Source organism: Ammospiza nelsoni, chromosome 16 (assembly GCF_027579445.1).
Source record: "Ammospiza nelsoni isolate bAmmNel1 chromosome 16, bAmmNel1.pri, whole genome shotgun sequence".
NCBI lineage: Eukaryota > Metazoa > Chordata > Aves > Passeriformes > Passerellidae > Ammospiza > Ammospiza nelsoni.
This window is the reverse complement of record NC_080648.1, coordinates 18123394-18138692: the sequence shown is the minus strand read 5'-3', so window position 1 is coordinate 18138692 and position 15299 is coordinate 18123394.

Genomic DNA, 15299 nt, shown 5'->3' with positions numbered 1-15299 from the left:
CGCCGGAGGCGGAGGGACCGAGGGACACGGGGACAGAGGGACCGGGGGAGAGAAGGACTGAGGGACTGAGGGACTGAGGGACTGAGGGACTGAGGGACTGAGGGACTGAGGGACCAGGGGACAGAGGGACTGAGGGACTGAGGGACCAGGGGACAGAGGGACCAGGGGACAGAGGGACCGAGGGACCGAGGAACAGAGGGACAGAGAGATCGAGGGACAGAGGGACAGGGGACAGAGCGATAGAAGAACCGAGGGACAGAGGGATGGCCCCGGGTCCCTGCGCGGCTCCGCCGTGCGGGGCCAGTGCGGCGACCCTGCGGTGGCGGTGCGGTGGCCGGGCTGTGACAGTGCGGTGGCCGTGGCGGTGCGGGGACAGTGCGGGGACTGCCAGTGGCTGTGGGTGACAGTGCGGTGGCGGTGCAGGGACTGTCCGTGATGGTATCCTGTCAGTGCGGTGGCCGTGCGGGGACAGTGAGGCGACAGCAGTGGCAGTACAGCACTGGGGACAGCAGTGAGTGCAGGGACAGCCGGGGACAGCAGTGAGTGAGGGGACAGCAGTGGGGACAGCCGGGGACAGCAGGGAGGGGACAGCAGTGAGTGAGGGGACAGCAAGGGACAGCAGGGAGGGGACAGCACTAGACGGCACTGCCGGCCGGGTGACACCAGGGGAGCATCACGATCTTTAACTCGTTGGCCACAGGAGCCTGCAGTGCAAACCTGTAAAGAAGCAGCTGCGTTATCTGAGAAAGAATTTCCTCGGTGGAACGTGTTGAAAAAGGCAGTTTCAGGACAAAATGATCTGTTACCCTTTTGCCCATTAAGGAAATATATTGGAGTTTATTTTGTGAGTCACATATCATTTTAGGGAGCTAATAACCTCCTAAGGACAAATAGCTCAGTTCCAAAAATCCATGGTTTATTTGTACTATTCATCATTCAGTATTGTATTCAATATTCAATGACGGCATAACATTTGTTTCTAATTAAGAATCTGATAATGAAATAAAATTGTAGCAGATCAGTAAAATCTTGATGCTGTTCTGTGCTCCTGTACAGGGCACCTCAGTGGCTGCATCTCCTCTTTTGCACCTCTGTAACTTTTCCAGGCAGAGTTTATTGTGAACCCCAGCCCTGAGCAGAGCTGAGCACCCCACCCACAGGCCAGGGGAAGGCAGACACAAAGATTTACTGTAGGAAATAGTTTACCTTTAGTCCTCTGATGCTGAAGTATCTCTCTGAGTCTTTGCTCAGGGCTCTGAGGTCACTGATGTTAACTCATCGTAGCTCTGGGAAGAGTCATCCTCTTACAGTAGCCTATAAAGCAAAATATAAGTAATGATTTATTCTGTAGATAATAGCCTTTAAAGTCAAAAGCGGCTTCTTGGTTTCTTCATCTTGTGAAGCTTCGGGGAGAAATCTCAGATCTTTAGAACTCAGTGCCATGAAAAACAACAAGTGAGAGATTTGCTGAACATAAAACTGCCAAAATCCTGTTCTCAACTTTTGCCATCAGATTACATCCCCCAGCTGTTGTCTGCTGTACTCTGAGTTACTCTATATTGATTTTCCTGTTACAAAGTGTACCGTGTTTAAAATAAAAACTTCATATTTAATAAGGCAGCTATGGCTGAGAGTTGCAGCTGACTGCTGCTTTTGAGGACAAACCTTGTAAACAGAAGTTGAATTTTGGTCAGGGAGTGCATGGCAGATGCTGGTGTGGCCCTTCCCAGCAGCAGGGCTGTGGCAAAGCTTTGTTGTTCAGAAACTTCCCTTTGAAATGCTCACAAGAATCTCAGGGTAATGCCATGGAGTCACTGGAGGGGAGAGAAGCAAACTCTGGATTTATGAGCTTCACCTCAGCTTTTCTGCCCTGCCCTGTCCAAGCAGAGCTCTCGGTGCTGAAGAGGCAGGGAGCAGCTGGACTTGGGGCATCCATCCTTCACACTTCCAGCTCCTCTGGGCTCCGCTCTCAGCTCTGTCTGGGATTTCTGACCGTGTTTCTGTGCTTGTCTGTGGATTCCTCAGGCTGGGGCTCTGTCCTGGGGCCACAGCTCTGCCCTGGGAGCACCCTGTGCAGTCCTGGTGGCACAGAGGGCACGGAGCCACTGCAGCCTCCCTCTGCTGGGGCTGAGCTGCACCCATGTGAAATGGTTTGATTAAATCAATGGGTCAGACATAACCCTGTTACAGCCTTTGGCACGTCAGAAAACGTGATCAGAATGTGAGAGGCTGCATAAGGAAAGCTCTGTGAGGATGTGAACTGTCAGCTGGCATCGTGTGGGACATGCCCAGCCTGCCAAGGGGGACAGAGTGCCCTGACACTGCTGCCTGGCCTTGGGCACACTCCAACCAGGCTTTGTAGTCCCAAGGAACCAGATCTTTCAGCAGCCTTTCAGCAGCCATTCCAGGATCAGCTGCTTCCAGGACACGGTGCCCACAGCAGAGAGAGGGCAGAGGGGAGGGAACAGTCCTGGCTGCTCATGGCTGGGCTAAAACATTTGCATTTCCCTTCCTGGGGCTGCTTCCTGGGCCCTCTGCAGGAAAGAACAGACGGAAAAATCCCATTCCAGGGGCAGAGGAAGACAAAGCTGTGGCTCATCTCCCACAGCCCCCCGAGGAGCCAGGTGTGCTCTCACAGCCCTGCTCACCAGGCGTGCAGAAACAAACCCTGGGTGATGATGAGCCTGAGCTGCTGAATGCTCACAAATTGCTCTGAGATCTTCAGCAGCAGGTGCTGCCAGAGAATCAAATGTATTGACACTCAGACACCAGCATTAACTCTTTACCTGCCTGGGGGTGAGGGAATAGGCACCGTGAGAAAAGGGAAATTTTTGTGCCACAGGTTTGAGGTGGCACTTGAAGCCAGTCAAAGACACCTGCTCAGAGAAGTGCAGACAGGATCAATGGCAGAGTTCCTTTCATCCAGATGAATAGTGTTCAATGGAAAAGTGAATTGAATAACCCAAAGATCCTAGTCAATTATGCTTCAATAAAGCTCCCAGAGTCATTTTCAATGACTCCTGCATTGAAAGGAGCCCTTTAGCGTGGCTCAGCTTTGTAAGGGCTGTGCTCCTTTCCCTCATCTGCAAATGTTAAAGCATGTGCTGGCATTTGGGTCTGATCTGAGGCACAGCAGAGCCACCCCCAGAGCCCTTTGGCAGCACAGCTCCTAGCTGGGCATGGGGATGAGCTGACCCAGGAGCTAAATGGGAATATCTGTTATACAATCCATATATTGTATCCATATACTGTACTGAGCCTCCCCATCCCTCTGCTCTGCTCCTTTCTCTGATATCAGAGCATTGCCAAGGAGTGCAGTGAGGAGCTGGGCCTGGGGAAGGGTTTTGGAGGTTTTTGGTGTGATTGTGAGTGGGTGTTTGGATTCCTGTGATGAGGAATTGTATCTGCAGCTCTGAGAACGTTTGTGTGAATGCCTGGCTCTAGACTGTGTTCAAACCAGAGCTTCTCTGTAGGGAGGTCCTTAAATCTATATTGATAAAAAGATGAAATTTGTCTGCTTTTGATAGAAATAACAGCGTTAGCTACAGAGCTGCACTTCATTATTGCCTGTTTTATTAATTGCAGTGGATAAGGTTGGTAGTGAACCTCTGCAGAGCTGGTACAAGGCTCCTTCCTCAAGTCTTTCTTCTGGAAATCACAAAAAATCACACACTGTCATCCACAAAATGTATTTCCTTCATTTCCATTCTTTCTGAGGGGCAGAACTTTGTCCTTCATGGAAAACTTCTTTGTCTCAGCCAGAAGTATAAAAACTTCCCCCAGACATTGGAAATACACTGGATCATGGTTTCCTCACCTTTGGTGATTAACAAGGAACACATTTCCTTGGCACACACAAACCCTGAAACCCAGGAAAGGGAATTTCCATGATGAGAAGAGAAAAAATGCATTTAAAATGCTAATTTGCAGTTGTCCAATGGTGATATTTAGAGCCTTGTGGGTTTATTTTCAGCGTAAGGCAAATATCTCTGAGGTTTGTATTAACAGCCAAGGTTATTAGCTGGAACTTGCCAAAACAGGATTCCACACACTTGCAATTTGGAATAATCTTTTTTTCTGTAGTTACTCAGTGCTTGTCATTTTAAAGTAAATAGGATTTTGAGAGCATTTTTTGGGTACAATTAGCTAAAATACAATTATTTTCACGCTGTCACTGGCTCTCAAATCCCCTCCAGGCTTAGGTTTTGCAGGCCCATTGCCCACACTGCACCATGCTTTTTTCTCACTGTGCATTTCTGTCAGAACTGTGCTGGAGACTCCCAAAATTTATCAGCAATTTCCCAGTTACGGATGGAGGCCTTATCTCAGACGCTTCGTGAGGGTGGTGCCAGCAAGGGATTGTGCATTTGGGTGGGGTGGGAAAAAACGGTCCCAAAATCAGTGTTTGGGAAAAGTGATCCCTGCCTGGGCAGGTCCTGCCCGTGCTGTGCTGTCCTGGCTGTGCCAGTGGCCAAAGGAAGTGCAAATCCCTCCCAAAGCTCTGCCCAGCTGCCCTGAGGAAAGGGGATTCCTGCCTGATCCCACCTGGAGAGGATCCAAACCAGGGAACTCTCTGACTCTGCATCTGTTAGAGATTAAATCCAAATTTCAGGGAATTTAAGGGAACCAGGAGAGGGGAAACAGTTGAATTCTGGTGGAGAGGCTGGAGGGGTCTCCTGGAAGGATCATTTCCTTTGCTCCACATTTCAGCTGTTTCAGAACTTGCCTCTTTTGGGAAAGAATTATAATGGAATAAACCTGAAGTTTCTAGATCTGAGAAATTCAAATTAGTACAGATTGCCCAGTCTTTTTTTTTTTTTTTTTTTTTTAAGGCTGAGTATATTTATTTACATTAAATAAGTTAAACTTCCTTGAAAATACTTAACCTGAGATGAAAAGGGCAGGAATTAAATGCTGGCAAAAGAAACCCATTTTAAACACAGCACAAAGCTCCTGCTCTAACTGGCACAAACCAACGTGGTGCCAAGGGCTGAGCAGGATTAGGAGCAGCTCAGAGGGGTTTGTGGCTCGTCAAACAAGCCCTGATAAAGTGGCTGAGGTGGCCACAGTGCCATAAATCTCCACACCTCAGGAAATAAACTTGGAGGTGAATTCAGGCTGGGTAAAGCTCCTCATGCTGTCACAAGTAATTAATCTCATTTCTGTGCCTCCTTCTTCACCCTAAGAAAGAGGTACCCAGCCCAGAGGAATATTTGTAACACAACAGAGATGTGGCTGGGAAAGGGATTTTTCAAAGGTATCTGGGCTGAGTGAGAATTTTGCTGTATTGGGAATTTTCACCTTCATCTTTAAGCACCACAACTTCTGGGAACTCCTCCTGATCTGTGCACCAGGATTATTTCTGTACCAATGACAGCCCTCCCTTTGTTTTTAAATACCCTGATGCTTTATTCTGCCTGGAAGAGGTCACAGCAATTTGGTGCCCAAAGTCCTGGGACTTTTAAAGGTCAACTTTCATTTTCCAGGTGGAACATTTGTGTGAAAGATCAATATTTCCTTAAAAAAAACCCCAACATAAACTTATTTTCCACCTCTCTCCACATCACTGAGCTCTGATCATGGTGTGCACAGTATTTAATTTCAGCTTTATGACATTTAGAATTGCAATTGCAGCATAAATGCCTTATAGCCAGTGAGTGGCTGGGCATCACTGCTGCCAACACTGAAATTCATCTTCCAGGCTGATGTATAACCCCATTCTGATGCTTTGCCTTGATGAAAATGTCTGGGAGAGGCAGGGAATTACTTTTATATTTGCAATAATATAGGCCTTAAAATATGGACCAAGATCTTAGTTCAGTGAGACTGATGTCAATCTATCATCTAATTTATCTGTTCCATTTAATAAATCTGATTTAGATCTATTTCAAGGTATCTTTAATGGAATTAAGCAGTTTTTCTAACCTTGAAGCATTTTTGACATCTAGTTTTGTTAAAATATGGGAATCTCTGAGGAGAAGGAAGTCTAAACTCCCTGCCCTGCTGCTTCCCTGAGGAGCTGGGAATTTGTATTCCTCTTCCCTAGCTCAATAATTACCCAGCCATTCCTTTGCTGAACTCATTGCAGCAAAAATAATAATGCTAAAGGGCAGAATTCCTTGGAGAAGGGTTGCAAATGGACAGAAAGCTGGTTTTGGTGCAGGGCTGAAAACATCAGGATAATAAGGAAAAAAAAGGACAAAGAGGAGCTCTTTGCTCTACAGGAAGGGAATGAAAGGAAAAACTTTTGGGAAAATAAAGCAAAAAGAACCAGGACAGTGACTTCTGTCAGATCTTCAAATGTGCCAGTCCTTAAAGCTGTCCATCCAGCTGGAGAGGGAATTTTGCACAATCCCAGAGTCTGGACCTTGCTGAGAGGAAATGTCTCTTAAGTGCCTTTTCTTCTAAGGGAGTCTGGACCCTCCTGTTAAGGATGAACCAAAATATTCCCTTCTCTCATTAACACTCAGCCTGTGAGCCAGGGGTTGAAGTGCTGCTGCTTCTCCTCCTTCACAGCAGAGCTGGAATGCACAAACACCTCATCACACTTTAAATTATGCATTAGTGGTTCCACACTCCTCAGAGCAAATTAAAGAAGCGTGCGCTACTCCTTCTTTTAGAGATGAGTGCAAGAGACAAATCAAGGAATCTTTCCTTTTAAATTCAAAGTTTAAATGTATTTTTCAGTGTTACCCAGTGCATCAGTTGAGCTCTCAGTAGCCAGAACACAAACTACAGGTGGAACTGTGAGAGCTTTGAAGAAAAGAATTAGAGTTTGGCTTGTATTTTCTGTTAAATGAACACTGCACTCTTCTTTGAATTGATGTTAAATATTCATGAATCTGTTATTTTCCCATATTTTGTTCTTGTGAGAAGCCATAAAAATCTATAAGCAGTCTTTATTTCTCCAGAGAAAAATTAGGTGAGAGAAACAGATGTTTTCTCACGTCTTTTTCCTGTCAAGATTTGGAATAATTATATCAACATTTTAAGCAACTGGGAAAGACCTAATTCTATTTAATTCTGTTTAAACGTGCAGTAGGTATGAAAGCAAAGTGCATTGTGCATTGTGTGATGGTGGAGGGCAGCCGGGGAACAAAGGGGATGTTTGTTTGGTGGAACTGAACAGATCCTGCTGCTCCCCAAATAACTGAGCTGATGTGGCTGCTGCTGCTCCAGGTGGGAGCAGGAGAGGGTCTGGGATCAGAGGGGCTCATCCAGGGAAATCCTGGGGTTAAAAAATGCAGAGCATTTGAGCAGGTCTGGCTCATCCAGGGAAATCCTGGGGTTAGAAAACACAGAGCACCTTTGCAGGTCTGGCTGGGACGATTTGCCTGCTCTGGGATTTCATTTGAGCTCTGGAATTTGGGAGCTCCAGAGGCCGGGAGCAGCTGCTGGGCTGGGCTGAGGTGGCCCCTGGGGCAGGAGCAGCTCCCGGTGCCCCCAAACACTGCTCTGCATTTGGCATTTCCCACCTTCACCACGGGGCTGGATCCGGCACACCGGGGCAGGGCCATTCCTGGAAAGGTCTCCTGTCCTCTCTGAAGTGTTTTCCAAGAACAAACCCAGCAGTGCTGCAGCTGCTCCAGGCCTTTGCCTGACTGAGAGAATGAGGAGTATTTTGTTGGAATTTACCTTTTTTTAACACTGCAAGAGATGACACTTCTGAAAGTGTCAGAAGTCACCATGAGTCAGAAATAGAAGAGAGCTGAAGGCAGCAGCTCTGATCCATCAGGAATAATGAATTCCTCTCCAGGCATTGTTTGCAGAATCATTCCAGGAGCTGTTCCCCACCTGCACTGGGCAGTGCACGATCCATGCCATGGTCACCTGTCCTGGATGAAATCCCATCATCTTCCTCATCTGGGGTGCAGAGAGTTAATGATGAGTAACTCTGTGCAGGAAAATGGCAGAGGAACAGCTGAGAGGAGCAGCTGTGCATGGATCTGCCAGGAGCACTCAGGGACAATCCCTGGGAGCCTTGGGAAAAGCTGGAGGCACCCATGGATGTGCACTGCAGTAGATAAAGGCTTTGGAAAAGCTGGAATTACCCATGGATGTGCACTGCAGTGGATAAAGGCTTTGGAAAAGCTGGAATTACCCATGGATGTGCACTGCAGTGGATAAAGGCTTTGGAAAAGCTGGAGGCACCCATGGATGTGCTCTGCAGTCTGTAAAGGCTTTGGGAAAGCTGGAGGCACCCATGGATGTGCACTGCAGTGGATAAAGGCTTTGGAAAAGCTGGAGGCACCCATGGATGTGCTCTGCAGTCTGTAAAGGCTTTGGGAAAGCTGGAGGCACCCATGGATGTGCACTGCAGTGGATAAAGGCTTTGGAAAAGCTGGAATTACCCATGGATGTGCACTGCAGTGGATAAAGGCTTTGGAAAAGCTGGAATTACCCATGGATGTGCACTGCAGTGGATAAAGGCTTTGGGAAAGCTGGAGGCACCCATGGATGTGCTCTGCAGTCTGTAAAGGCTTTGGGAAAGCTGGAGGCACCCATGGATGTGCACTGCAGTGGATAAAGGCTTTGGAAAAGCTGGAGGCACCCATGGATGTGCTCTGCAGTCTGTAAAGGCTTTGGGAAAGCTGGAGGCACCCATGGATGTGCACTGCAGTGGATAAAGGCTTTGGAAAAGCTGGAATTACCCATGGATGTGCACTGCAGTGGATAAAGGCTTTGGAAAAGCTGGAATTACCCATGGATGTGCACTGCAGTGGATAAAGGCTTTGGGAAAGCTGGAGGCACCCATGGATGTGCTCTGCAGTCTGTAAAGGCTTTGGGAAAGCTGGAGGCACCCATGGATGTGCACTGCAGTGGATAAAGGCTTTGGGAAAGCTGGAGGCACCCATGGATGTGCACTGCAGTCTGTAAAGGCTGAGGCATCAGCAGCACCCTCTTGGTTTTACACAATGCCAATGATTTCTGATCCCTGTGTTTTATTTATATAAAATACACCTTTTCAAACAGACAGGAGGTTGTCCTTCAGGAATAATCAGTGGAAGAGCTGAGATGTGGGGGGTGTTTGGGTAATTGTGTCCCCACCAGGCAGTGCTTGCACAGACTCATCCATCCCGAGCCCATTAATTGGTGTTTGCTCTAATTAGGGGTGACACTGGTGACTCCAGCCCCACACATTTCCTTCAGGAGCAGCAACCCTGGCAGGCAGTGCCTGCTCCCAAGTCAGTGATGCCAGATGAAGTCACTGCACTTGTCAGTCACTCTGGCACCACTCTCCTGCTTAGAAACTTGCCCTTTTTGGGCAGGAACCACCCAACAGCTCTGAGCCTTAAGGATTCTTGGTTGTAAGCAGAAACTGCTCCAGCAGTTGGGTAAAACTGACCTCACCTTCAAGGGCATCTGAGGCAAGAGCTTCCTGACCTACATCTGCCAAGAATCCCATGCCAGCTCCCTCCTCCCAGCCCTCTGGAGTGAGGGGGAGCATTTGCCTGTGATGAAGATAATGGCAGAAAATATGTATGAAAATGAGTCACTGAAATTTTTGTCCAGAGTGCAATATCCAGCATCCCCAGAGACCTTTATTTATAGCCTGAGCAAACTCTACAGAGTTGCAGGAGGACAAATGAAAGTGTAGGAGCAGCTGAAGTAATGAGTAATGGTAACTCCAACAGGCTCTTTCCATCACAAATTAAGTGAGCACATCATGGCAGTAAATCTCCAGAAGAGCCCAGACAGTTTTATCTGTGGAGCCATGAAGACGTTTTGGAATACACATTGGAGTCAAGGTTTCATTTCATGGTTGCCTCTAGTAGATGTCTAGAATAGAAGCAACTGCAGATCTGGAGAATATTCTGAATAATTACCATGGTCTGCATCTCATCCTTGTGTCTGCCCTCAGTGCTGCCCCCTCAGGGTGTGGAATTGCCATCAATGAAATATCTCCATAAATTAAATATGTTCATAAATTAAATATCTTCATATATGAAATATGTTAATATATGAAATATGTTCATATATGAAATACATTCAGGGACACAAAGTGTTCACAATTGCAATGTCAGTTGTGGCTCAGTGCTGCCCAGGAGGGGATGCATCTCCAGCTGCAAGGCTGGCTTGCATGGGGAATGCAAAGTGCTCCTTCCAGGAATGAAGGGAACTCCCAAAGAGGCTCTAACTGAGATTTTTTTTCACTGTTTCTTGCTGGATTGTACCATAAGAAATTTCCAAACGCCTGAAATGTAAACTGTTCCTCTCTCAGGCAAATAATTTAGAAGTGATTTAGAGAATTATTCAGCAGAACAGATTTTCATCAATTTCTTTGAAGTACTTCCAAGTTCTTTGAAATTTTCTGTAACCCACACTTTCCACTGGAACCTGGAGAATCTGCCAGACTTTCTCTTGCTGTTCCGTGGCAGGAAGGAAGCTGTGATTAGGATCAGGGAGGTAAAGGCCCATCAGAGACCGCTCATTGCAAAGTCATTCCTTGGAACTCTGGGTCAGCCCTCAGATTCCTCCTCCCCCTGTCTCAACACCCCACTGCTCACCCAAATGGCCCTCATTTTTCACTCCTTTCCCATGGTTTTGAAGAGATTTATCCATCTGTTTTCTCCTTTCCCCGTTCCTGGCTCTGTTCTGTGAGTGCTTTCAAGCGGGTTCCCAGCTGTAGATGCACCCTCCAGCAGGAGGATCAGACAAATGCTGGAATCACGAGTTGATATGGGAGAATCCAACATTTAGGGATGAAAATTAGGGCTTTTCATCCCCCTTTTAGACTGAAGAAATTGTAGAAAATGTTTTATGGTATTCAAACAATATTGTGGCCATGGCATTGACCTCACTTGGCTTGATAGAAACAAATGATGAACTGGACATCTCCAAACTGCTCCTTTTCCTTTGTGAGCACCCCGAGGGTACAACAGAGGCTGCTCTGGGCTGCTCTGGGGGCTGAGCCACCCCTCATGCCAAGGGTTTGGCCAAGCTGGGGCTGCAGCTGACTGACCCTTGAGCTGCAGGGAGAGGTCAGCCAAAAAGGAGGAGAATTTTCACAAACTTGGTCAGTGCTGCTGGGAGAGGTGCCTGCAAAAAGGCTTTCGGGTTTCTGGTTCCCAGGGCTGTGAGAGGGAGGTGTTCTCATCCAGAGCACTGGGATGGAGAAGAGTTTGGGCTCTGCATGGATCAGGATGGGATCCTCTGGGAGTGCCAGCTCTGAGCCGTGCCCTTGGCCATGCTCTGTAGGGCCAGGCCACATGAGGGGTGAGCTCCAGGGCTCCTTGGGGAGAAATCTCAGCCCTGGGCCTGTCTGGGAGCCTGGAGATCTCTGCAGCTGGGGCAGCCAACAAAGCCAGATGCACTTGGGCTGAAATCATCAGGGACAGAATACATCCTGGAGCAGGACCATCAGGGACAGGCCACATCCCAGAATGGTGCCCAAGGGAGGAGCTGTGGGGCCCGGGAAAGGCAGCACAAACTGAGGTTATTTGGGGCTGCTGCCAGAACCCCCTGCCACTGCCATTCCCCCCTCTGTCCTTGTCACTGGTCAATGGGCTCTTGCTTCCTTTCCCAAAGCTCCCAGCTCAGCCTCATGAACCAGGCCAGGCCCATGACCTGTGGTTGTGTTTGTGGGTGCCCCAATGAAGGAAGGAATGATGAATCTGAGTCCATGTTCTCAGGAGGCTGATTTATTATTTTATGATCTATATTATATTAAAGAATACTATAATAAACTATACTAAAGAATACAGAAAGGATATTTACAGAAGGTTAAAAAGATAATAATGAAAACTTGTGACTCTCTCCAGAGCCCTGACACAGCTTGGCACTGGTTGGCCAATGAGAGAAAATAATTCACATGAAACCAATGAAACAATCACCTGTGGGTAAACAATCTCCAAACACATTCCAAAGCAGCAAAACACAGGAGAAGGAAATAAGATAATTATTGTTTTCATTTTTCTCTGAGGCTTCTCAGCTTCCCAGGAGAAAATTCCTGGCAAAGGGATTGTTCAGAAAATGTGAATGCTGCAATGACCCCGAGGCTGGAGCTGTCCAGACATTGTTTCACTGGGTGTTTTACCCTCCTGTGACTCCTGGCTTCTCCCTGGGACTGCAGTCAAGCCCTGGCTGCTTTAAGCCAGCTGTGATTTATGTTTGATGAGGAGACTGAGGCTGCAGCTCTCAGCTGAGCACTGCTCTGCCTGCAGGTTTCTGCTCCTGATTCATCGCCCTCCTCACCTATTATTCCATCATTTATGGATTGAGTAACGGGCACGATGGGCTTTTACTGAGAGGAGCTCTCAGCAGACTTACAGCACATATTTTGACAGGGGGATGGATGTTCTGGGTTATATCTAATAGCAATTTAATGAATATTTTATTAAAATAAACTTAGTTAATGCTTTGTGGCTGCGTGGAGAAGTAACTGCCTACAAATCTGTGGTTAGGGAAGCTTCAAGCTCACGGCAAATTTCCTGTTCCTAGAGCAGGATCTTCTTTCTCAGCACCATAAGGCCAGAGGGACACATAACGCTGCTAAATGCTTGTTCTGCAAGTGAGAATGAGTGCACGATTGTGAGGGAAAACATTTGGTTTCCACTGTTGAGCAGTGAAATTTCAGCACGATAAAATCTTGTGCTGGTGCCAAGACAGCGTCTGAGACAAGTGGAAAAGTTTCCAATCTTTGAGACTTTGAGAAAATTCCACAAATAAAACCCACATCCCAGTTTCACGGGGATGCAGGACTGCACTTTGGGGAGAGGGAATATTTTTCTTTCTGAGCAAGGGCTTGGCATCCAAGTGTCTCCAGCCTGGATTAGAGAAGCTTTCTTGGAAATCAATGTATTTTTAAAAGGTTTTCTCCCACCTCCCTGGTTTGCACACCAGGTTTGACACTAACAGGATGAAAAGTCCTTGCACCCTCTCACCTTGGAGGCAGCTCTGGTCTGGCTTTATTATCGATAAAACCCCCACAAATCCCTCAAAGTGACACTTAAAACTAACAGGAGAATATTGGCAGGGTGATAAACACAGACAAAAGCAGGGGTTCCAAGGAAGAAGGAATTAAGGAGGGCGAGGTGGGATGAGTTTTCCCTTTGATGGATCTGTGTCTCATCTGCAGTTCCAGCAGTCACAGTGGGAGTTTTCACTCTGTCACAATTATGTGGCAGCAATCACATTTCCTTTTAGCATAAAACTTCATCTCCTTCAATTTTCAAGTGTTCTTTGTTAAACTGAGGAAAAGCAGGTTAGTAATTAGGACTTGGAGTCAGCCCTGGGAACAGATCTGCAGCCCAAAGAAGTTGTGATGAAAATCCCCACATTTCTCCCTTCTCCAGTTCAGTGGATGTCAGGGTTTTAGTCACAGCATCCCTGTCAGAGGGAGTGGAGTGAGCTCTGGGGTGTGAGAACATCCTCGTGTCCTGTGCTCACTGCAGGAATGGGATTCTCCTCTCGAGGGAACAAGAGCCCGAGGAGATGATGCCTTCAGTTTTAGCTTTCCTATTTTCCAGACTCGGTACTGTGTTAGTTATAACTCTGCACGCCACATAAAGTGTCAGCAGTTCTGCTCCCAGCTCAGTCCCACAGAACAATCCTTTCCCAGCCCCACAACCAAGGACACTGCTGCAGCTTCAGCCCCAGAAGTGCAAACAACAGGGAATGGAGGGGAGCAACCTGGGAGGGTGGGACTGCATCACCTGGAGCTGGGATTGGACACCCCAGCATGGAAATGGACCCAAACTTATCAAAGTGTGAGAAGTCATGGCCAGGATCCATCTGGGGTGGAGCCACGGCCGGGCTCTGGCACTGCCCAAGGTGTGTCCTGTGAAGGGCTTTTAATAAAAACCTATTTATTCATTTAACTCTGCTCCAGGTAGCCCCTGGAGGCATCAGAGAGGGCTCAGAGCAGCCACACCTGCTCTGCCCACCTGCAGCTGCACATCTCCCAAACAGGGAGGGGATTTCAGCCAATGTTTGCACATGGAGCACACAAAATAGGAAATGAGGAGGTGGTGGCAAACCCCAAAAAGGAAAAGCAGAGCTTTGGAAGGCTCCAAACCCTCCTGGCTCAATCCCCAGCCCAGCAGGTGATAATTAGGAAAGATTTGCCTCAAATTCACCCCACCTGAGGATCTATCTGGGAGTTTGGCTCCTGAGGTTATGGTCATGCTGGATGAGTCTCCTCATGGGGAAAGGTAAGTCTTGATTCCTTTTGATTTCAGCAGGAAAATCATCCTAGCAGAATTCCACTATGTAAAGATTTTTGAGTATTTTTATTAAAGAAGTCTTCCCATAAAAATGAGCTTTAATTTTGTCTAGCATAAGGGAAAAAACTCCACCACATCCCCCTTTCTGGAGGAGCCATCCATTGTATTTAATTTCAGAGCAGTTTTACATGCCAGCAACAGGAATTTAATTACTATCTCCTTTTCTAATTAATTTCAATAACTTTAATTATAATTTTCTGCAATGGTCAATGCTTTGGACACTTCATATAATTATAAGGGATTGCTCTGTGATTTTGCATTAATGAATATTCACTGGTTATAGGAATCTCAGTATCTCTTATTATTAAAATGTTCCAGAATCAAACTCAGTGATGGCCCAGAGCTGGGTTGCAGAGCCATCATTTTTCAGGTGAATGAAGAAATGAGAAGTTCCTGCTGTTTTCCAGCTCCATCTCTGCTGCAGCAGGAGATGGACAGCTCAGGAGCCTGTTTTGCTCAGTGAAATGGAAAACATGAAAACACTAACCCAGAAATTAATTAGAAATGGGCTGAGACACAAGAATGAGCCTTGAATTTTAAACATATGAAATTGGAGGGAACGAGGAGTTCCTCATCATCCTCTGGGCTCAGATAAGGAGGGGAGGGAACAGGGCAGGGAGGAGCTGGGGTTTGAGCAGCTCTGGGCAGGAGGAGCTTGGCTCAGGCCCCCAGTGTTTATTTGTGAACAGCAGCAGTAATTGATGTTTCTCCAGCTGCACCACTGCTCTGCATCTGTTATAAAATCAGGGCAGCACAGAAAAGATTTTGGTACTTACAGGTCCATAAATCCACTTGGGATAATTCCTGAGGTACCTTTTGCTGCTGTGCTCTTGGTGCTTTGAAGTGACTTAAGAATAAATTTACAAAGAGCTCTGAGATGGCAAAGTGAGGCTGTGGCAGCTCTGGGAGTTGCTGGGGTTGTTTTGGGGTGGTTTATTTGATTTGTTTTGATGGGATGATCCATTGGGTAGGTTTGCTTACCTCAGTCCCCAGGCTCAGCTCTGTCTCCTGGGTTTTGCACCATGGTGGGTGAAGCCTGGGTTGTTTAAAAGCCAGAAATGAGGAAAAAGAGGC